Raw genomic sequence first — 19269 nt, 5'->3', positions numbered from 1 at the left:
CTACCACAAACTACACACACACTAACACACCAACTACACACAAACTACACACACACTACACACCACTACACACCAACTAAGACCACTACACCACCACTACACACAAACTAACACACACACTACACACACACTACACGCAACGATACAACACACTACAAGCAAACTACACACACCATCACTGCTAAACACACCCACACACAAGCAACTATACCAACACACTCAATCAAACTACACCCCACTACATCGCAACTACACACACACGACACGCAAACTACACACACACTACAATCAAACTCACACACCCACTACAGCAAACTACACACAAACACACGCACAGCTACCCCAACTACACACACACTACACGCAAACTACACACACACTACACGCAAACTATACAAACACACTACAAGCAAACTACACACACACTACACGCAAACTACACACACACTACAACAACTACACACCACTACACGCAAACTACACACACACTACACACACACTCCACACAAACTACACACAAACTACACGCAAACTCCACACACACTACACACAAACTACACACACACTACACGCAAACTCCACACACACACTACACACAAACTACACACACACCACACGCAAACTCCACACACACACTACACGCAAACTACACACAAACTCCACACAAACTACACACAAACTACACACAAACTACACGCAACACTCCACACACACTACACACAAACTACACACACAACTACACGCAAACTCCACACACACTACACACAAACTACACACAACTACACACAAACTACACGCAAACTCCACACACACTACACACAAACTACACACACACTACACGCAAACTCCACACACACACTACACACAACTACACACACACCACACGCAAACTCCACACACACACTACACGCAAACTCCACACAAACTCCACACAAACTACACACAAACTACACACAAACTACACGCAAACTCCACACACACTACACACAAACTACACACAAACTACACGCAAACTACACACACACTACACACAAACTACACACAAACTACACACAAACTACACGCAAACTCCACACACACTACACACACACTACACACACACTACACGCAAACTCCACGCAAACTACACGCACACTCCACACACACTCCACACACACTCCTCACAAACTCCACACACACTACACACACACTCCACACAAACTACACACAAACTACACACAAACTCCACACAAACTCCACGCAAACTCCACGCAAAATACACACACTACACACAAACTACACACACACTACACACACACTACACACACACTCCACACAAACTACACACAAACTATACACAAACTCCACGCAAACTCCACGCAAAATACACACACTACACACAAACTACACACAAACTACACACAAACTACACACAAACTCCACTAGGCTCGTACATCTTAACAGACGTTTTTCACCAGTGATTTGGTGTTTTCTCCTCATATAAGTGTACAGGAGACGACTGATTGGGAAAGTTTAAACTCTGCAATGACACGATCTGTCTCCACTGTTCAAGAAACATATCTCGTTACTATTATTTCATTGTATTTATTTAGTTTATCTATGCGCTACTCACCAGGTCTTGGATCCAGAGAGGGTGTAGGTGCGACTGGACGGGTTGTACCTGGCTCTGGTTTCCATGCTGCTCGGGTCGCTGCCGTGGTTCGGCTCCGTCAAGCCGAAGCAGCCCAGGATCTCTCCAGAAGCTGGACAGTAAACCAAAGAAATCAGCCACTCATCACTTTTAGGCTTTTAGGATTAATGCATTCATGTCTGACAACAGATTGGCACAACACCATCACTGGAAACTAGAGCCAGACCGGTAAAGGATTTTTAAGGCTGATACCAGCGTGTGAGTAACATTATAAACCGGTAGCAAACGCACAGACATCATAGCTCCAGAAGGACGTCACTTGGACACTACGTATGTTCACAGTCTGATACTTTTTTTCTTCACTTGCAAAATTATCTTTTAGTCTGACAAACACCTTATCTGTAATTCCTAGCTCAATTCAAATGGGATCAAATAATTATTTGTCTCTATCTGTTCAGTATATATATCCACGACGTTCCACTTCCGGGATTGCTGCGCCACAACCATGAAATTCCAGCGTATTTCACTCTTTTTGCCGGATGTCCGTCCCCGTCCTCTGTTTCTGTGTCGGCGCTCTAACCTGCGGCTGATTTCTGAGGACTATGGTTTACCTGTCCTCAGGTCTCTACAGGTAATCCAGACAGCTAGCTAGACTATCTGTCCAATTTGAGGACTAGGTACCTGGTCCTGAGATCTCTGCAGGGTAAATCCAGACAGCTACTAGACTATCTTCCAATCTGAGGACTTGGTTACCTGGTCCTCAGATCTCTGCGGGGAAATCCAGACAGCTAGCTAGACTATCTGTCCAATCTGAGGACAAATGGTTACCTGGTCCCCCGGTCTCTGCAGGGAAAATCCAGACAGCTAGCTAGACTATCTGTTCCAATCTGAGGACTTTTGGTTACCTGGTCCTCAATCTCTGCAGGGTAAATCCAGACAGCTAGCTAGACTATCTGTCCAATCGGTAGTTTTTTCTGCTGACACCTAAAACTACTTCTGAACGTACACATGTTTCCACCAAAACTACTTCCTTCCCGAGGCTATTTGCAGGGGCCCCAAAACCGTGCTCCGTCCGGCGCTTAGCCCCGCCCACGACGATTGTGATTGGTTTAAAGAAATGCCGATAAACCAGAGCACGTTTTCCTCCCATCCCAGAATGCTGTGTGGACTAGCCAGACCTTCCTCCACAGCGCTGTGGAGGAACTCCCCGTCTCTAGTAATTAACAGATGAACTGACTGACAAAACACTGTTGTGGGTGTTTTCTCTCCCTTCCTACCCAGCTTGGGGAGGTACTTCTGCTTCTGCTCCTCGGTGCCGTAGGCGTTGATGGGGTGCATGACCAGGGACGACTGCACGCTCATGACCGAGCGATAGCCGCTGTCCACTCGCTCCACTTCTCTGGCGATCAGACCGTAGGCCACGTAGCTGGTGCCGGCACAGCCATAACCTTCAAACCAAACACAGGAAGAGCAGTTACCGTCTAAGCATAAAGGTTGTGTATTACAGAGAAAGAAAGACTCAAAGGGTAACACTTTAAAGAAAAAGTGTGAATGTGTAGTGTCGAAAGTAGACACAAAGGCACGCTAGATCGGGCTCAATTAGTGGAAGAAGAGTCCCAAGGAACAAAGTAACGCTCTAAAAATAGAGTCGTGAGGGTAGAGACACTGAGGGGATCCCCAAAAGGAGCACTAACAGGATAATTAGTGTGAAGGTATCTCAAGAGGGTTGGGGTTAGGGGGTTTTTAGGGGTTGGGGTTTTAGGGTTTTATACAGAGAAAGCAGACTCAAAGGGTAGCATTTTAAAAAAAAAGTGTGAATGTGTAGTGTCGAAAGATCTGAAAATCGCGCAAAGACGGTTGTTGAGTAGCCACGAAAGGCAGCGCTAGATCGGCTTAATTAGTGTGAAGGTAGTCTCAAGTGGGTTAGGGGGTTAAGGGGTTAGGGTTTATCTGTCTTAATGTTTTTGCTTTTAACTGTTTATACTTATATCTGTTTAACTGATTTTGTGTAAAGCACTTTGAATTGCCCTGTTGCTGAAATGTGCTCTACAGATAAAGCTGCCTTGCCTAAGTGTTGCAACCCGTCTACACGTTACAACACCAACAAGACATGCAACAAAAATATGTATTAATTTAATGATTAAATACGGTAGCGTCTCCAAATGTACCTTGATTATAACCTGTCTTCTCCTAGTTGTACTACAAGACTTACTTTTAAAAAATAAATTAATTAGACTATTTTTTTTTGTTGTATCTCTTTTGGGTGTTGTAGTTGGAAGACGTCCCTAAGCACTCGTCTTACTGCCGGTAGCGCTAGCAGCAGAGAGCAGAAGCCATCAGGCAAGTGTTATTTAATTAAACTACTGGTGTACTTACAAACTGCCCAATTCATTGTTTTATGAGTTCATAACCTATTTGTAGTACTGTAGAAATTTGGTATAATTTCGGGCATTATTAGTGGGGTAATTTACGAGATACACTTGTGGTTCCATTAGCGCTATAAGTTAATGATTAAGTTAAGATAACGCTAACTCGCCCATTTTCAACCCAAGTGAAAAAAGCTTCTGGGGAGGGGACCCTAGGGTAAAATTACTCCAAACCATCACTTTAAGTCATGCAAAAATAACGGGTATATACGTGAGTGTTATTGCCTCTTCAACATACCTGTAGTGAACAGTGTTCCTGTTGAACTCACCTTTAATGGTTGGGCCTAAGACCCCCATCTCCCCCATCTCTGACACAATCTCTCTGTGGAAAACTGAAAAAAAGAAGATCACACGACAAACTGTAACATGAGGCGTCAGAGGCGTTCCACTGCTTTATTTATACTAAGAGCACGTCAGCAAACTGACAAAGTGGTCATTTTGATGCATACATTGAATGTAAAAGATGTTGTGAACAATCTGTGTTTAGCATCAACACTTAAAGACACCTAACATGGACATCATGCATGCAAAGTAGGGGTGTAACACAGGGAATCGGTTAAAAATGGACATACAGTGGGGGCTCAAAAGTTTAGGGACACCAGGTAAAAATTTGTATTAATGTGCATAAAGAAGCCAAGGGTGCCGAAAGTTTTGCAGACGCCATTTTGTAGTTTTCTGTTATTTTGAAAGTGTAAATGATGGAAATGAAATCTAACTTTTTGTGACATATTATGCGAATGTCTAATCTGTCATTTGATGCCTTTTGGAGATTTTTCCATCTTTTCTCGGCTTCTTTATGCACATTAATACACATTTTTGCCTGGGGGGCCCAAACTTTCGAGCCCCACTGTATGTATACTATATGTGTGAAGATTACAACCGGTAGAGATAATAAATTCATCGGGATGCAGTTTTTAAACGGCCTAGGGCGTAATCTACTTTGTCACTTTTGATAAGAGGACACATTTGTTGTTTCACACAGTTTATAGAAATAAAGGTATATTTTTCACTCATTTGTCTGCAGCTCATTCACCCGTTTCTAAAGGTTTTTTATATCAGAAATATGGGTTTCTTACAAATTACCCAGAATAACATGGATGCATGCACCTTATCACCAACCTTCTTCGCACAATTGATGATAACTTTAATTGAATTTTGGGTGTTTTGTTAAATTTTATAGAATTTGAAACCAGATACCAGATACCGGTCTCTGATCTCAACCATCAGTCAAAATAATTCATAATTCCTCCTTTTTTTTTTTTTTTTTTTTTAGGTATAATGTCATATAAATTAGGTTTGTTGACCATGAATTTAAAAAAATTGCTTTGACATAAAGTGCCAAAAGAAAATAATTTTTTGAACTTTTGACCCAGAAGGACAACTAATTCCTGGTGGAAGGGAGGACAACACGAGGGTTTTAAAAAAAACATCCCGAGAAAATCGCATCGTCAATTTAAAATCGTCCCTGATGCGAAGGCAACATCGCAAATTATTTAAGATGAATGAAAAATCCCCAAAAAATGAATAAAGGACTCTGGCTAAACCCTGGTGTTGTCTTCACCTCCGGGACCCTCTCGTGTCCCTCGGGTCAAACTGACCCGGGACTTATTTGGGGTTTTAAAAACCATTCTGAATTAACATTTTCCTTCATTATCTATTAACAAGTATTGTCTTTATCTCAATTTCCAACAGCTGAGATAACATCTATGTTTAGGGAATGCATCAGTCTCTACTAGCACACTATTAAACATGGAAGTGGGGTTTGTTGTTTGTCATAAGGTTATAATTCATGTTAAAAATCCACTATGGAAACAACATAAGTGTCATATCCAGAATAATGTTCTGAGTCAGGAATACATGTTTATCACAGGAAATAAGGAAAGGACGCTGATTTCAGGTGGAAAAAATGTAACTTGTACCATTTTTATTCTTGTAAAGATTTGAAAGGGGTCTAGATCTCACCCCCTGAATGCAGAATTTAAGTTGCTGCCCTCTGGTTCCCAGCCAAAACTAATAGATATAGATTCTCCTTCGTACCCTCTGCTATCTCTCTGCTCAACTCTGTAAAGAAAAGGTAACATCTGCACATTTAGGCACACTTGGACTTAAACTTTTACCTTGTAATGTGGTGTTTATTTCCCCATTTGGTCTGTATTTTAAATGGACGTCGTTGTCTTTGTTGTCGTGTGCTGGATGTCAATTTCTTTGCTACTGCAGCAAAATGAATCGTCCCTCGGGGACAAATGAAGGAACTTGAACTTGAACTTGAACACCATACGAGGGTTAAACGTGAAGAAGAAACATGAAGATGGGTCTCTGACCTTAACCAGAATAATGTTCTGAGTCAAGAATACATGTTTATCACAGGAACTGAGGAAAGGACGCTGATTTCAGGTAGAAAAAAATGTAACTTGTGCCATGTTTCTTCTTGAAAAAATTTGAAATGGGTCAATCTGACCCGGTTAAGCATGAAGAAGAAAAATTGAAGATGAGTCTCTGACCTTCGTGTCTGTTTGCCATGACGATGCGAGGCATGAGTTTCTCTTGGCAGTAGGTCCGGAAGGCGTCTCTGATCATGATCTCGTCCTCCGTCAGCTGGCCCTCCAGGTCCAGGGCGTCGCGCCAGTCGAACTGCACCTTCGCTGTCAGACATTTAGAGGAGCAACACTTCAAAAAACCTTAAAAACCCAGAGCTAAAAACATGTTTTGTGGTGAGGGATTCACATTGAAAAACGTTGTATTTGACATAGATTTCAGAAAAACAGCAATATCAACACCTACGTGCTTTGGACTTCTGCCCAGTCTTCTCTGCATCTGTGGAAAATATAAACCAGATCAATATGATGCAAGAATATACAAATATACAACCACATTAGTGAAGTCTCCTTCCAAATATACATACGATATACCACTACTACGCACCACGGTAAAGCATGAGTGGTTGGAGTACAGTAAAGGCAATGATTCTGTTATTATTATTATTATTTGACAGAAATCTAAGTTATTTCTGACAATCTGATGAAGAAAAATGTTGATTATGCTCGAGTACGTGAAACCCCAATCAACTAAACTGCTTAAAGCTGTAGTGCAGAACTTTCTGATATTAATGAACGTCCGTTAACATTCAGGCTGTTGATAAATCAGTTGCTACAAAGCTAATCCAGATCCAGTCCTCATGTTGCCCTCATGTTGCCCTCATGTTGCCCCCATGTTGCCCTCATGTTGCCCTCATGTTGTCCTCATGTTGCCCTCATGTTGCCCCCATGTTGCCCCCATGTTGCCCCCATGTTGTCCTCATGTTGTCTTCATGTTGCCCTCATGTTGTCCTCATGTTGTCCTCATGTTGTCCTCATGTTGCCCCCATGTTGCCCTCATGTTGCCCCCATGTTGTCCTCATGTTGTCCTCATGTTGTCCTCATGTTGCCCCCATGTTGCCCTCATGTTGCCCCCATGTTGCCACCCATTTCGTCCTATGTTGTCTTCATGTTGTCTTCATGTGTCTTCATGTTGTCCTCATGTTGTCCTCATGTTGCCCCCATGTTGCCCCCATGTTGCCCCCATGTTGTCCTCATGTTGTCCTCATGTTGTCTTCATGTTGCCCTCATGTTGTCCTCATGTTGTCCTCATGTTGTCCTCATGTTGCCCCCATGTTGTCCTCATGTTGCCCTCATGTTGCCCCCATGTTGCCCCATGTTGCCCCCATGTTGTCCTCATGTTGTCCTCATGTTGTCTTCATGTTGCCCTCATGTTGTCCTCATGTTGTCCTCATGTTGTCCTCATGTTGCCCCCATGTTGCCCTCATGTTGCCCCCATGTTGTCCTCATGTTGTCCTCATGTTGTCCTCATGTTGCCCCCATGTTGCCCTCATGTTGCCCCCATGTTGCCCCCATTTCGTCCTTATGTTGTCTTCATGTTGTCTTCATGTTGTCTTCATGTTGTCCTCATGTTGTCCTCATGTTGCCCCCATGTTGCCCCCATGTTGCCCCCATGTTGTCCTCATGTTGTCCTCATGTTGTCTTCATGTTGCCCTCATGTTGTCCTCATGTTGTCCTCATGTTGTCCTCATGTTGCCCCCATGTTGCCCTCATGTTGCCCTCATGTTGTCCTCATGTTGTCCTCATGTTGTCCTCATGTTGCCCCCATGTTGCCCTCATGTTGCCCCCATGTTGCCCCCATTTTGTCCTTATGTTGTCTTCATGTTGTCTTCATGTTGTCTTCATGTTGTCCTCATGTTGTCCTCATGTTGCCCCCATGTTGTCCTCATGTTGTCTTCATGTTGTCCTCATATTGTCATCATGTTGCCCCCATGTTGTCCTCATGTTGTCCTCATGTTGTCTTCATGTTGTCTTCATGTTGTCCTCATGTTGTCATCATGTTGTCCTCATGTTGTCCTCATGTTGCCCCCATGTTGCCCCATGTTGTCCTCATGTTGTCTTCATGTTGCCCCCATGTTGTCCTCATATTGCCCCCATGTTGCCACATGTTGTCCTCATGTTGTCTTCATGTTGTCCTCATGTTGTCCTCATGGTGTCTTCATGTTGTCCTCATGTTGTCCTCATGTTGCCCTCACGTTGCCCCCATGTTGTCCTCATGTTGTCTTCATGTTGTCCTCATGGTGCCACATGTTGCCCCCATGTTGTCCTCATGTTGTCTTCATGTTGTCCTCCTGTTGTCCTCACGTTGCCCCCATGTTGTCCTCATGTTGTCTTCATGTTCTCCTCATGGTGTCTTCATGTTGTCCTCATGTTGTCTTCATGTTGTCCTCATGTTTTCCTCATGTTGTCCTCATGTTGCCCCCATGTTGCCCTCATGTGGCCCTCATGTTCTCCTCATGTTGTCATCATGTTGTCCTCATGTTGCCCTCATGTTGTCTTCATGTTGCCCTCATGTTGTCATCATGTTGTCCTCATGTTGCCCCCATGTTGCCCCATGTTGTCCTCATGTTGTCTTCATGTTGCCCCCATGTTGCCCCCTTGTTGTCCTCATGTTGCCCCCATGTTGCCACATGTTGTCCTCATGTTGTCTTCATGTTGTCCTCATGTTGTCTTCATGTTGTCCTCATGTTGTCTTCATGTTGCCCCCATGTTGCCCCCTTGTTGTCCTCATGTTGTCCTCATGTTGTCTTCATGTTGTCTTCATGTTGTCCTCATGTTGTCTTCATGTTGTCCTCATGTTGCCCTCACGTTGCCCCCATGTTGTCCTATATCAATGTTCTTTATAATTCCCCAAAATAACATGATTGATTCCAACGCTCTTTGCCAAGTACAAATCTCTACTTTCATTAATTTTGGGTCTTATTCTATTTTATAGCATTGTAAAACAAATGGAAGTGTTGTTGAAATAGTGTTGAGTAAAAGTTGACATATTCCAGTCTGTGATTATCATCAACATCCATTCCTTTAATTTTAGTCTCAATAATTCCTAATTTCTGCTTTTCTAACTCAAACATTAGGTTTAATTTCCTATAAATGAGCTTCAATGAACATAAATTACAAAAATTACTGTAAAAATAAAGTTAATAAGTTAGTGTTGCGTAGAGTTGAACGTCAAAAAATGTGACACACGTTGAAAAAAGTGTTGAAAAAAGGGACAAAAACGTAAGAAAATGTTAAAAACATTGATTGAAAAGCGTCAACAAAAGTGTTGACTTTCATTTTTGGAGGGAAGACGACACGAGGGTTAATTTGGGGAACTCACCCCATCGGGCCGGGGCCGCGGTGCCGTGTCCTCTGGACGCTGAGACGAAGGTTAACGACCTGAGAGGGTTAACGAGGAGACGACTCACGGCGCTCCTCAGGGCCATGATGAAGACGAGGCTGCAAAACAATCATTCATCGTCTACAGTCAACTGGCAATAAACTGTCACTTTAAGGTGGAATTAAGTGGAAAAAACAATGTCATGAAAAAGAATCTGTAATTTATTATGAGAGACTTTCTTAAAAGTAATTAGACACTTTCTCAATATAATGAGAATCTTTCTCAAAATGATGTAAGACTTTTTCAAAATAATGACTTAGTTTTTCAAAATAATGTAAGACTTTTTCAAAATAATGACTTAGTTTTTCAAAATAATGACTTAGTTTTCAAAATAATGACTTAGTTTTCAAAATAATGACTTAGTTTTTCAAAATAATGTAAGACTTTTTCAAAATAATGACTTGGTTTTTCAAAATAATGTAAGTCTTTTTTCAAAATAATGACTTAGTTTTTCAAAATAATGTAAGACTTTCAAAATATGACTTAGTTTTCAAAATAATGACTTAGTTTTTCAAATAATGACTTAGTTTTTCAAAATAATGTAAGACTTTTCAAAATAATGACTTAGTTTTTCAAAATATGTAAGACTTTTTCAAAATAATGACTTAGTTTTTCAAAATAATGTAAGACTTTTCAAAATAATGACTTAGTTTTTCAAAATAATGTAAGACTTTTTCAAATATTGACTTAGTTTTTCAAAATAATGTAAGACTTTTTCAAATAATGACTTAGTTTTCAAAATAATGACTTAGTTTTTCAAAATAATGACAGTTTTTCAAAATAATGACTTAGTTTTTCAAAATAATGACTTGTTTTCAAATTAATATAAGACTTTTCAAATATGACTAGTTTTTCAAATATGTAAGACTTTTTCAAATAATGACTTAGTTTTCAAAATAATGTAAGACTTTTTCAAATAATGACTTAGTTTTTCAAAATATGACTTAGTTTTTCTAAATAATGTAAGACTTTTTCAAATAATACTTAGTTTTTCAAAATAATGTAAGACTTTTTCAAAATAATGACATAGTTTTTTTTCAAAATAATGTAGACTTTTTCAAAATAATGACTTAGTTTTTCAAAATATGTGAACTTTTTCAAAATAATGACTTAGTTTTTCAAAATAATGTAAGACTTTTTCAAATAATGACTTAGTTTTTCCAAATAATGACTTAGTTTTTCAAAAATAATGACTAGTTTTTCAAAATAATGTAAGACTTTTTCAAAATAATGACTTAGTTTTTCAAAATAATGACTTAGTTTTTCAAATTAATGTAAGACTTTTTCAAATAATGACTTAGTTTTTTCAAATTAATGTAAGACTTTTTCAAAATAATGACTTAGTTTTTCAAAATAATGTAAGACTTTTTCAAAATAATGACTTAGTTTTTCAAAATAATGACTTAGTTTTTCTAAATAATGTAGACTTTTCAAAATAATGACTTAGTTTTTCAAAATAATGTAAGACTTTTTTCAAAATAAGGACTTAGTTTTCAAATAATGTAGACTTTTTCAAATAATGACTTAGTTTTTCAAATAATGTAAGACTTTTTCAAAAATAGACTAGTTTTTCAAAATACTGACTTAGTTTTCAAATTAATGTAAGACTTTTTCAAAAATGAACTTAGTTTTTCAAATAATGTAAGACTTTTTCAAATAATGACTTAGTTTTTCAAAATAATGTAAGACTTTTCAAAATAATGACTTAGTTTTCAAAATAATGTAAGACTTTTTCAAAATAATGACTTATTTTTTCAAAAAATGACTTAGTTTTTTCAAAATAATGTAAGACTTTTTCAAAATAATGACTTAGTTTTTCAAAATAATGTAAGACTTTTTCAAAATAATGACTTAGTTTTTCAAAATATGAGACTTTTTTCAAGATAATGACTTAGTTTTTCAAAATAATGACTTAGTTTTTCAAAATAATGACTTAGTTTTCTAAATAATGTAAGACTTTTCAAAATAATGACTTAGTTTTTCAAAATAATGACTTAGTTTTTCAAAATAATGACTTGTTTTTCAAATTAATGTAAGACTTTTTCAAAATAATGACTTAGTTTTTCAAAATAATGTAAGACTTTTTCAAAATAATGACTTAGTTTTTCAAATAATGTAAGACTTTTTCAAAATAATGACTTAGTTTTTCAAAATAATGACTTAGTTTTTCAAAATAATGTAAGACTTTTTCAAAATAATGACTTAGTTTTTTCAAAATAATGTAAGACTTTCAAAATAATGACTTAGTTTTTCAAAATAATGTAAGACTTTCAAATAATGACTAGTTTTTCAAATAATGTGAGACTTTTTCAAAATAATGACTTAGTTTTTCAAAATGTAAGACTTTTTCAAAATAATGACTTAGTTTTTCAAATTAATGTAAGACTTTTTCAAAATAATGACTTAGTTTTTCAAAATAATGTAAGACTTTTTCAAAATAATGACTTAGTTTTCCAAATAATGTAAGACTTTTTCAAAATAATGACTTAGTTTTTCAAAATAATGACTTAGTTTTTTCAAAATAATGTAAGACTTTTTCAATATAATGACTTAGTTTTCAAAATAATGTAAGACTTTTTCAAAATAATGACTTAGTTTTTCAAAATATGTAAGACTTTTTCAAGATAACGACTTAGTTTTCAAAATAATGTAAGACTTAGTTTTTCAAATTAATGTAAGACTTTTTCAAAATAATGACTTAGTTTTTCAAATTAATGTAAGACTTTTTCAAATAATGACTTAGTTTTTCAAAATAATGTAAGACTTTTTCAAAATAATGACTAGTTTTTCAAAATAATGTAAGACTTTTTCAAAATAATGACTTAGTTTTTCAAAATAATGTAAGACTTTTTCAAAATATGACTAGTTTTTAAAAATAATGGACTTAGTTTTCAAAATAATGACAGTTTTTCAAAATAATGTAAGACTTTTCAAAATAATGACTTAGTTTTTCAAAATGACTTAGTTTTTTCAAAATAATGTAAGACTTTTTCAAAATAATGACTTAGTTTTTCAAAACTAAGTCATACTTAGTTTTTCAAAAATAATGTAAGACTTTTTCAAATAATGACTTAGTTTTCAAATAATGTAAGACTTTTTCAAAATAATGACTTAGTTTTTCAAAATAATGTAAGACTTTTTCAAGATAATGACTTAGTGTCACTTTAAAGTGGAATTAAGTGAAAAACAATGTCATGAAAATGAATATAATCTGTAATTCATTATGATAGGACTTTCTTAAAAATAATTAGAACATTTTCTCAATATAATGATTTGTTTTTTCTAAATAGGTAAGACTTTTTTCAAAATAAAGAGAATTTTTTCTGAAAATAATGAATTTTTCTCAATATAATGACTTGGTTTCTCAAATAAAAGACTTTAAAAATAATTAATTTTCTCCAAATAATGACTTGGTTTCTCAAAATAAAGACTTTCAAATAATGACTTTTTCTCAAAATAATGACTTGGTTTCTCAAAATAAAGACTTCATAATATGACTTTTTCTCAAAATAATGACTTGGTTTCTCAAAATAAAGACTTTCAAAATAATGACTTTTTCTCAAAATAATGACTTGGTTCTCAAAATAAAAGACTTTCAAATAATTAATTTTCTCAATATAATGACTTGGTTTCTCAAAATAAAAGACTTTCAAAATAATTAATTTTCTCAAAATAATGACTTGTTTCTCAAAATAAAGACTTTAAAAATAATGACTTTTCTCAATATAATGACTTGGTTTCTCAAAATAAAAGACTTTCAAAAATGACTTTTTCTCAAAATAATGAATTTTTCTCAATATAATGACTTGGTTTCTCAAAATAAAAGACTTTAAAAATAATTAATTTTTCTCAAATAATGACTTGGTTCTCAAAATAAAAGACTTTCAAAATAATGACTTTTTCTCAAAATAAATGACTTGGTTTCTCAAAAAAAGACTTCAAAATAATAATTTTCTCAATATAATGACTTGGTTTCTCAAAATAAAAGACTTTCAAAATAATGACTTTTTCTCAAAATAATGACTTGGTTTCTCAAATAAAGACTTTCAAAATAATGACTTTTTCTCAAATATGACTTGTTTCTCAAAATAAAAGACTTCAAAATAATAATTTTTCTCAAAATAATGAATTTTCTCAAAATAATGACTTGGTTTCTCAAAATAAAAGACTTTCAAATAATGACTTTTTCTCAAAATATGACTTGTTTCTCAAAATAAAAGACTTTCAAAATAAGAATTTTTCTCAAAATAATGAATTTTTCTCAAAATAATGACTTGGTTTCTCAAAATAAAAGACTTTCAAAATAATGACTTTTTCTCAATATAATGACTTGGTTTCTCAAAATAAAAGACTTTCAAAATAATTGTTCTCAATATAATGAGAATCTTTCTAAAAATAATGCAAGACTTTTTCAAAATAATCAGTTTTTTTCTCAAAATAAAGACTTAATTTCTCAAAATAATGTAAGACTTTGTCAAAATAATGAGAATTGTCCTCAAAATAATCAGTTTTTTTCTCAAAATGAAGACTCAATTTCCAAAAATAATGCAAGACTTTGTCAAAATAATGAGAATTGTCCTCAAAATAAGGACTTCAAAAAAAATATACTATCTCAAAATACACTAAGTCAGTATTTGAGACAGTTGGCAGGAATGGGCTTCCATACCCAACAACAACAACAACAACAACAACATTTAAAAGATTTTTAAAAGCACTAACAGTTAAACTGCTGCTGCCATCAGATGAAGCTGGTCTACTAGCCCTGAATCAGTGTCTCATAAACCTTTAACACATACAAATATACGTATAATAGCGGTTTTATTCCCCTTTATCTACGTCAAAATGTACATACCGTAGTATCTGTGGAGCAACCTGTTACACAGGCTAGCTAACGCTAAGCTAGCTCAACCAACGTTAACCTGTGTGTGACATTACGGCAATAGCGTTAGCTAGCAACAAGCTAACAGCGCTAGCCGACGTTAACTAGTAATATGGGTGTAACAACGCAGCTTTTCCTAAATAACCACGGTTACAATGTACTGTAAGAGCGCTGTGGGGTTGACAATATCATTTAAAAACCACAGTGGAAGTTGTTTAAGTTGTATTTACCTGTGTTAAATGGGACAACTATCCTTGAAAGCTCAGGTTTACGGCGCAGTAGTGACGCCGAACGTCAAAACACAACCTGACGTCATCACGTAAAGCACGCTGAGCTGGACGTGCCGTGTTGATTCGCGTAAAATGAAACTGCCAAGAATAGGCTCTAGATCACTTTTCTCTCACAAAACCAGTCTTTTGTCTATGGGGGGGCGTTTTTATTTAATTTGGCATTGCCCCATCTGGCTCGGGGCTACTTCAAAAAGGGGAAACGATTCTGAGGGCTCTTAGCAAGGCTGGATGTGGGAGGGGGGATTTTTTGGGGGTGTTTTCTGGTTCAGTTCCCGAAAAACCCCCCCATTTCCCCAGAAAACCCACTCCCAAACCCTTTTCCCGGGACAGCAACGGCCCCTCTGCTACCGTTTCTTCACTTTCTCCCCCTTTATTAACAATTTTATCAAAAAAGCTGCTCCGGGACAATTTGCCGAACGTTTTAAGTGCGGGGTTCTAAAGAAAGCTTTTCCCTAAATTTCCCGTCTTTTTAACCAAAATGGGGGTAAACGTAAAACTGAAACAAAGCTCTGTTTTGTATCCTAAATACTCCTAAATTAGAAAAAAAGAATCCCATTGGGGGAAATTTTTGAAAAAACCCAAACATAGCGTGACATAACCTCTTCTTGTTTTATCACTAAAAACCGAAAAATGTTCCCTTTACTATCCCATGGAATTTCTGATTTTTTACTCATGAAGTAAACAAAAAAAATTTTTTTTTTTTGGTAAAACAGCAAAAATTCATAATAAAGTTAATAGCTAATAGTAAAATATCAAAAGAATTGAAAAAAGGGAAAATAATGGTGGGATATTTGGTATTTCTAGTTTAGAAATTTTGATGGGTTTACAAATTAACTAAATTAGGGGTTTTATGGTGACATAAAAATAATTAAAAAATAATTAAAAATAATAATAATAATAAAAGTATCATTATATTGCACACATTTTAAGCCGGGGTTTTTCACAAAAAAAGTGTAATTGTCCATTTCACCTCTCTAAAATGTGTGTTTTGTGGTGTGAGTGTGGTGTTGTGGGCTGTGGTGTGTGTGGTTGGGGTTGAGTGTCTGTGTGTGTGGGGGGTGTTTGGCGTGTGTGTGTGTGTGTGTGTGAAGTTCCCCGTGTGTGTGTGAGTGGTGTGTGTTGGTGGGTTTTGTGGTTGTTTCTGTGTTTCTTTTTCTCTGTTGGTCGTGTGTGTGGTCTGTTGTCTGTGGTTGTTGGGGGGGGGTGTGTGTGTGGTTTCTGTGTGTTGGGGGGTGGTGTTATGGTTTTTTGTGTGTTGTGTGGTGTGTAGTGTGTTGTGTGTGTCTGTGGTGTGTCTGTGTGTCTGTGTGGGGTGTGTCTGGTGTGTGAGTGGGGTGGTTTGTTGTGGGTGGTGTTGTGTCTGTGTTGTGTTGGGGTTCTGGGGTGTGGGTGTGTGTCTGTGTGTTGATGTGTTGTGTGTGTGGAGTGGTGGTCTGTGTGTCTGTGTGTGTGTGGGAGTGTGTGTTTGTTGTGTGGGGTTTGGGTGTGTGGTGGTTTGTGTGTGTTTTTTGTCTTGTTGTTCTGTGTGTGTGGGGTTTTTGTGGGTTTTTGTCTGTGTTGTGTTTTGTGTGTGTGTTGTTCCCGTGTGTGTGTGGGGTGGTGTGTGTGTGTCTGGTTGTGTCTGTGGTGTGGTGTGTGTGGTGTGTGTGTGTCTTGGGGGTTTTTTGTTTTCTGGTTGTGTCTGTTTGTGGGTGTGTTTGGGGGTTTTCCAGACCTTGGGGGGGAGTTATAAAGTTTTTATGGGGCCCAGGGAGAAAAAGACTTCCGTGGCCTCGTGGGGCTTCTGGGGGAATGATCTTTCACTGAAATGCTCCTGTATTTCACAAGTCATGGTCATAAAAACCACAACATATCTAAAACATTGGATTCAGCCAGGAAAATCCTTGAATTGTGTTAAAATTTAAAAATCAATATTAACGGGTATGGCAAGATTCATCTTAAATTCAAGGTCCACCCAAAAAAGCTAGGGGTTTTTTTTTTTGTTATACTTTTTTTGTTTTTTTTGCTCTGTTTCCGGTTTATTTTGACAGTCTGGTTTTTTTGTCTTTTATACATTTTGTAGATGTGTACTTTTAATGGAGTATTTTTGACTAATTGTGGGAGGATGGTACTTTTAAAGGAGTATTTTTAGACTACATTGGGGGAGGGATGTGTATTGTAATGGAGTATTTTTAGACTACTTGTGGTGGATGGCTTGAAAGGGGTATTTTTAGACTACATTTATAGATGTGTATTTTAAATGGAATTTTTAGACTACCTTGTTAGGATGTTACTTGTAGGGAGTTTTTTTAGCTACATTGTGGTAGATAGTTCTTGTAAGGGGTTTTTTAACTACTTTGTGAGGATTGTACTTGTAATGGGATTTTTAACTCATTGTAGTGGATGTGTACTTTTTGGGATATTTTTAACACTTTAGAGATTGTAATGGGTTTTTAACTACTTTGGGGTAGGATGGGACTGAAATGGAGTTTTTTTAGACTACATTTGGTGTTGTGTACTTGAAAGGGTATTTTTAACTACATTGTGGTTGGGATTGACGAAAAATGGAGTATTTTTGACACTTGTGTAGGATTGACTTTAATGGAGTATTTTTAGACTACTTTGGTGGATGTGTATTGTAAGGGATTTTTTTTGACTACATTGGGGTAGATTTTTGTAAGGGATTTTTTAAACTACTTGTATGGTTGTATTTGTAAGGGAGTATTTTAGACTACTTGGGAGGAGGTACTTGTATGGTTATTTTTAGACTACTTGTATAGGATGTTACTTGTAAGGGATATTTTTAGACTACATTTTTTAAATGTTACAGTGTGGATTTTTTTTGACACTTGTGGTAGATGTTTGAAATGGAGTTTTTTAGACAAATTTTGGTGGATGTGTTTTTTAGGGAGTATTTTAGACACTTTGTTAGGATGGTTTTAAGGATTTTTTTAGACTACATTGATAGGATGTGTACTATGAGGGATTTTTTAGACCCATGTAGTGGGATGTGTACTTGTAAAATTTTTTTTAGACTACATTTGGTAGATGTTCTTGAAATGGGTTTTTTTTTAGACACATTGTAGTAGATGTGTACTTGAAATGGAGTATTTTTTTACTTGAATTAATTAGATTTATCACCTCTACTCTCTGCACCACTAGAGCTGTCTGACTCCCCGGGAAACGAAGCCTGTAATTTTAAATTTAGGAATAAATATTCCCTTTTTAAATTTAATTTTTCTTGAATTTAAAACACCCCCCAAAAAAAGTTAGCCGGGGGTTTCTTTTGTTTGCTGCTTCTTGGCTGACTGAGCACATTTTCGCTTAATGATAAAAGACAACCAATATCGGGCCCTCGTTGTTTTTCATAAAACGTTAAAATTTTGTTTTTGCGCGTTGTTTCTGTTTAAAAAGAAAGCCATTGGACGAACGCCGTCTCATTTGGGCGTCAAAGCCCCGCCTTCGCTCGCGATTAGTTTAGCGCCTTGTCAACCGGCGTCCGCTTCTCATTGGGCCCGGCCTCCCCCTCAGGGATTTCCTTTTTAAATTTGTCGGGCGGTCAGATTTTTTTAGCGGATTTTTACACAAATTGTTCCCCCCAAAAACCCCTGTCCCCCTGAGATATCTGGTTATTTCTCTTTTAACAATTTTGCTCAGAAGGAAACTCCGTCCCATGGAACTGGAGGAAAACCGAAAAAATTGGGAACTATTTCCAAAATCCAAAACGGGGGTCGCTTTACTCACTTTTTCCCCGGGTTTCTGCCCCCCACCGAACGAACTATTTAAAAATACTGGCTGCAAATATTCCTTGGAACTGTTTAGGTATTCACAATAACATGGCGTTTTTGTGCTAGCTTTAGGCCATTCCCCGGTTTTTTATTTGTGTTTCTAGCCGGGGTTTTTTGTGGGGCCCCTTTCTCTTAGAAACTTTAAATGACTTGACCAACAATTAAATTCAAAAATAAAAAAAAAACTAAGTTACAGGGGAAAACCTCCCCCCTTGCTGCTCTCACACACCGAAAAATAGACCTTGGTAAAAAAAAAAAACCCAAAAATGAACAAGGAAAGACGTAAAAATTAAGATTGGACTACAGCCACAGGGGGGGGGGGGGGGGGGGGGGGGGGGTCCACCAGCTACAGCCTGGTGACTGGAGGGTTCCTTTTTTATGACCTACTATACACAGTGCTGCTCACGAGTATAGGATGATAAACTGGTATCATGGTGGTTAAGGTTTTTTAAAGGTTAGTCCAGAAGTGGAAGGTTGTGGATATAGACTAGCCCCCCCCCCCCCCCCCCCCCCCCCACTG

The 19269-nt window shown here is 37.1% G+C and overlaps 1 pseudogene; it reads right to left on the bottom strand.

The window, feature by feature from the left end:
- LOC116702256 (glutaryl-CoA dehydrogenase, mitochondrial-like) overlaps window positions 1-15120 on the bottom strand; it is a 28861-nt pseudogene extending 13741 nt beyond the window's left edge.
- Window positions 15121-19269: the final 4149 nt, after the last annotated feature.

This window comes from Etheostoma spectabile, chromosome 15, assembly GCF_008692095.1.
Source record: "Etheostoma spectabile isolate EspeVRDwgs_2016 chromosome 15, UIUC_Espe_1.0, whole genome shotgun sequence".
NCBI lineage: Eukaryota > Metazoa > Chordata > Actinopteri > Perciformes > Percidae > Etheostoma > Etheostoma spectabile.
The sequence above is the reverse complement of the archived record's forward strand: the minus strand, read 5'-3'. Positions and strand labels throughout refer to the sequence as shown.